Here is a 6,423-nt window from a genome sequence, read left to right as displayed (position 1 = left end):
CTATAATCTTGGAGAGAGTGAGTGAGATAGAGGCCGTGAACTACCAGGTTGAAAGGTTCTGGCAAGTTTTTGTTTGTTTTTAATCTAGGGTTTGCAAATACCCGCACACAACAAATAAAGTATAACTATTTGTTGATATTTTTTAAATACTATGTTTGGATTGGTGTGTTCTATTTAATTTGGGTTTGGTGAGATTTCCATTTTGTCTTAGTGCCACGATATCTTAAAGGGGCACGCACACACATGGAATTTTAGAAGTTTCATTTTCTAAGGTTTAATTAAACACGTGATATTTTTTGATAAAGGAATGTTCTGGGAACCTGGGATACAACATGTAGAAAATGTTTGACGTTTTTTCTTTAATTTGTCTAATATAGTAAGAAATACTTATTTGGAAAGCCATTTGGATAATGAATTTAAGGTCATTTGTAATACTGATTTTAAGGTAATTTGTGTAACTGATAATTATAATGGAGTTTAAAGTTCTTAAACGTATTCGTAATTTGAACCAATGAGAAGAAAGAAAGAGCATAGCCTTTGACTAAGGGTAGGATTCCTTAAGTCTATTTTCCTATGACCATAAGGGTACAATAATTTTTCTTTGTGGAGTTTTTCAGAGTAGTGATTTTAATCTGATTATGTTATTTGAAATGTTTTATCTTTTGACCAGTAGTAGTGTTTTTTTTATACATTACTCTCATGGAGAGTTCTGTGTTAAAAATGGGGCGAAGGGGGGTTTATAAAAAAAAATGGTCATAAGGTTATTTTGAAACTCCCACTATTTTGGCTTAAGTAATGTTTAGTAACCTAACTAAGTTTTATTTCCCCTTAGGTAGTCAGCTGTTGTTGTATGCAGTGTAAGAAATTTAACACAACAAGGCTGTGAAATGTATATCATTTTATTATTCTATTTTATTGTTGAATAAGGTTATAAAGTTAGCAAGAATAAGTTTAATAATGGTAGGCTTATGTTAAGTATTTAGGACATATTCTAAGCCAACAGGACAGGGATATATTACATCTGTGGTGATCCATGATCATTGAGAGTATCGAGATGAACTTAATCAACTATGTAATAATCTTAGAGATTACTACCATAGACATGTGTCACGATCGTCTATAGGAGAGAGAGATGACCAAGGCGCAGCGTGTGCAAAATACATCTTCTTTTATTAAAGAAGAGAGAAAAACCAAGAAACTAACAACTATACACAAACTAACAAAATAACAAACTGACGACCGTGAAGCTATACATATAAATAGTGCTGACATAAACACTACACATAGACAATTACCCACAAATACATGATGCCTATGGCCGCCTTAAATATGGCTCCCAATCAGAGACAAATGAAAAACATCTGTCTCTGATTGAGAACCACTCAGGCAACCATAGACATACCTAGACACATTCACTCAACCATAGACTTCCCTAGAAACATTCACTCAACACAAACCCATACACTCTAACAAATCCCCCTAGACACTACAACCACCCAAGACAAGACAAAAACACAAACATACCCCATGTCACACCCTGACCTAACTAAAATAATTAAGAAAACAAAGAATACTAAGGCCAGGGCGTGACAACATGTTGATTTTTCTAAAATGTATGAGTGCAAACAGGGAGACAGTGAAACATTTAGTCAATATTTGGAAACAGAAACCATATTTGATACTGACTGTTATGAGAAAGAGCGACAGACAGATAGAAGGAAGGGCAGACGGAGAAGTCCTCCCCCGCACTGCTGAGACCTTGATGGTTTGGGAGGGCAGGAGGAGAGCAAGATAGAGAGCAGAAGGTTAGAATCTCATAACAAGCCAGGATTGAGAGAAGATAGAAGTGACACAGAATGGGTAGATAACAGTTACTGAGTGGAGACCAGCATAGTTAAATTATAGACAGGATTAGATGGCAGAGTATAAGGCTCTCCCGAGAAATGGGGAACCGAAATAATACCGTGACAGACAGAAAAGACAGAATAAGAATAAAAGGGGAAGAGATTTTGGTTCGCTTTGCTTTAGGATATTAATTAGTGGAAAGACTGTCTGCTCCAATAGTTTTAAAAATATGAAAAGTTAGGAGGGCAGGCAGGTATTTTAGTTTTTGGATTTTAAGGGTATGTTTAGTAAACTCGCTAGGAAGAGATGTGATGATTTTGTTGAACGTAGTTGTTACCCTAACTAAAAGGGGAATGAAAGCTTAGTTGGTTTCAGGAACTAAGGTGTTAGACACTGAACCATTGCCCAGAAATTATTCTGCACAGCAGGCCGAAATAGTAGCATTGACTAGAGCCTGAGAAATAAGAAAGGAGAGAAAGGTTACTATTTACACAGACGGCACATATGCATTAAAAACCATACAAAGCAGCACAGATACATCTTAACTTCTTATGGCTGCAGGGGCAGTATTGAGTAGCTTGGATGAAAGGTGCACAGAGGTGCCCAGAGTAAACGGCCTGCTCCTCAGTCCCAGTTACTAATATATGCATAGTATTATTAGTATTGGATAGAAAACACTCTAAAGTTTCTAAAACTGTTTGAATTATGTCTATGAGTATAACAGAATGCATATGGCAGGCGAAAACCTGAGAAAAAATCCAAACAGAAAGTGGAAATTCTGAGGCTGGTCAAGTTTCAACCAAGATCCCATTGAAATCACAGCGAGATATGAATGAGTATTCACTTCCTACGGCTTCCACTAGATGTCAACAGTCTGTAGAACTTTCTCTGATAACTCTAATGTGAAGGGGGGCCGAAGGAGACAGGAATTAATCACCACTGCCATGAGGTGAACATTCTTTGACCATGCGCGTTCACGTGAGACGCAGCTCCGTTCCATCGCTCATCTGAAGTCAATGTAATTCTCCGGTTGGAACGTTATTCAAGATATATGTTAACAACATTCTAAAGATTGATTCAATACATCGTTTGACATGTTTCTACTGACTGTTACGGAACTTTTGGAAATTTCGTCAGCTTTTAGTGAACGCGCTTCCTGACGTTGGATTTGTTTACCAAACACGCTACCAAAAATAGCTATTTGGACATAAATGATGGACATTACCGAACAAAACAAACATTTCTTGTGGAAGTGGCATTCCGACAAAGATCAGCAGATTTATAATGCTTTTTATGAGTTTTGTTGACTGCACAATTTGGCGGGTAACTGTATGGCTTGCTTTTGTGGCTGAATGCTGTTTTCAGATTATTGAATATTGTGTTTTGCCGTAAAGCTTTTTGAAATCTGACACAGTGGTTGCATTAAGAACAAGTGTATCTTTAATTTTATGTAAAACATGTATCTTTCATCAACGTTTATGATGAGTATTTCTGTTATTTGACGTGGCTCTCTGCCATTTCTCCGGATATTTTGGAGGCATTTCTGAACATGGCGCCAATGTAAACCGAGATTTGTGGATATAAATATGCACATTATCGAACAAAACATAAATGTATTGTGTAACATGATGTCCTATGAGTGTCATCTGATGAAGATCATCAAAGGTTAGTGATTAAGTTTATCTCTATTTCTGCTTTTTGTGACTACTTTCTTTTGCTGGGAAAATTGCTGTGTTTTTCTGTGGCTATGTACTGAGCTAACATAATTGTTTGGTGTGCTTTCGCCGTAAATCCTTTTTGAAATCAGACATGTTGGCTGGATTCACAACAAGTGTAGCTTTAATTTGGTGTCTTTCATGTGTGATTTCATCAAAGTTAGATTTTTATAGTAATATATTTGAATTTGGCGCTCTGCATTTTTACTGTTTGGATTTTTTCTCAGGTTCTTGCCTGCCATATGAGTTCTGTTATACTCACAGACATTATTCAAACAGGTTTAGAAACTTCAGAGTGTTTTATATCCAATAGTAATAATAATATGCATATATTAGCATCTGGGACAGAGTAGGTGACAGTTCACTATGGGCACACAATTCATCCAAAAGTGAAAATGCTGCCCCCTATCACAAAGAAGTTAAGGCAAAAATAAATACAACGAAGTCCACGCCAAACTAGATAAATCTGACAAGTTATCTACAAACAGGGGTGTGCAACTTGATGACATGCATACAGTTTTGGTCAACAACACTCAAAGCAATAATGTTCTAGTTCAAATGCTGCAGACCAAAGACGAACAATGACCAGGTTCGAAAACAGTCAAAATCATTGAAGTCACTGACCAAATGAATGATGAGAGAACCCAGCTGAGGAAGATTGAAAAATTGATCTCTAAGCAAGCGGAGGAAATCTTATCACTGAATCTCTCGCTACACACTCAAGACCTCTACCTGCAAACCATGACAGATAAGTATGAGGCCGAACCGAGGTAGTATGACACTCATATGTCTGAAATAAATACTCTAAGTGCCCAAGTGGACTGCTATGCAGCAGAATACCACCTTTAGGTACCACCTGGAGGAACTCCAGAAGTGACTACCCAAGCAGCCAAGCTTTTAGTGCGGAACGACTTGACAAAAACTTCTGTGCCTTTTTACCCCGTTCCAGGGAAGCCAAACAACACTGAGACCATCTTAGAAGACATAGAGTACGTCTTGGTTGGCTCCCCGAACATTGCGGGTACTGACAGGCTTTATATATTGAAGCGAACATTGAATAGATACGTGACAAGGTTCATCCGTCTACAACAGCAAAAGGTGCAAAAAGACTATGGAAAACATGCCACAACTTTGAAAATAGATTTCAGTGGTTCTGCGACTCGCAAACACGACAGCTCGCTGGCTAACACTGTCAAACTAGCTAGGAATGAACACCCACAAGCATACTATAATAGGCTTTGTTCAGTTTACTTTGGCCTACTCACTGAAACAGGAATTGAAAAAATATTACCTTTCAAACGAACATGTATCGTCCCACCGGCCAATAGCCAGGGAAAATACAGCGCGCCAAATTCAAATAAAATTATATAAAAATCAAACTTTCATTAAATCACACATGTAAGATACCAAATTAAAGCTACACTCGTTGTGAATCCAGCCAACATGTCAGATTTCAAAAAGGCTTTTTGGCGAAAGCATAAGATGCTATTATCTGATGATAGCACAACAGTAAACAAAGCGAGTAGCATATTTCAACACTGCAAGCACGACACAAAACGCAGAAATAAAATATAAATCATGCCTTACCTTTGACGAAATTCTTTGGTTGGCACTCCAATATGTCCCATAAACATCACAAATGGTCCTTTTGTTCGATTAATTCCGTTGATATATATCCAAAATGTCAATTTATTTGGACCGTTTCATCCAGAAAATCACAGCTTCCAACTTTCGCCACTTCACTACAAAATATATCAAAAGTTACATGTAAACTTTACCAAAACATTTCAAACTACTTTTGTAATACAACGTTAGGTATTTTTAAACGTTAATAATCGATCAATTTGAAGACGGGATGATCTGTGTTCAATACAAAAAGAAAACAAACTGACGCAACTTTTTTCGTAACGTGCCTCTCTCAAAAAATTTCCTTCATGTGACCCTCATTTACGATAGCGCTACTTCTTCATTACACAAAGGAATAACCTCAACCGATTTCCAAGGACTGGTGACATCCAGTGGAAGCGGTTGGAACTGCAAGCAAGTCCATTAGAAATCTGGTGTCTCTAAGAAACCTAATTGAAAAGACAGTGACATCAAAATAATAAAAATTATGAATGGTTTGTCCTCAGGGTTTTGCCTGCTACATAAGTTCTGTTATTCTCACAGACATGATTCAAACAGTTTTAGAAACTTCAGAGTGTTTCCCATCCAAATCTACTAATAATATGCATATCTTATATTCTGGGAATGAGTAGCAGGCAGTTGAATTTTGGCATGCTATTTATCCGAAAGTGAAAATGCTGCCTCCTGCCCTCAAGAAGTTTAAAGGCCTAAAGTGCAAGTGATATAAAACACCAGCTATTAGTTCGTATGTGTAACAACATGTGTGTAGTTGGCAGGGAAGTCAGGCGCAGGAGAATCGAACTTGGTATAAATGGAGTTGTTTAATAAACTTAACAAAAACTCCAAAACCAAAATACAACATAAATAAAAGTGGGTACAAGAACCCGTCGCGCACCATTACATATCACACGAATATACAAACATACAATCTCCGACAAGAACATGATGGGAAACAGAGGGTTAAATACACAACATGTAATTGATGGGATTGGAACCAGGTGTGAAGGAAGACAAGACAAAACCAATGGAAAATGAAAAATGGATCAGTGATGGCTAGAAGATCGGTGACGTCGACCGCCGAACACCGCCCGAACAAGGAGAGGGACCGACTTCGGCGGAAGTCGTGACAGTATGCTGTAATATATAATTCAATATTCAATATTAGCATTTGCTGATTTTATTTTCAATACAATTCAACAATAAAGTACTGATTGCTGTTTTGTTATATATTTACTGC

Source organism: Salvelinus alpinus, chromosome 37 (genome assembly GCF_045679555.1).
Source record: "Salvelinus alpinus chromosome 37, SLU_Salpinus.1, whole genome shotgun sequence".
Lineage (NCBI taxonomy): Eukaryota > Metazoa > Chordata > Actinopteri > Salmoniformes > Salmonidae > Salvelinus > Salvelinus alpinus.
The sequence above is the reverse complement of the archived record's forward strand: the minus strand, read 5'-3'. Positions refer to the sequence as shown.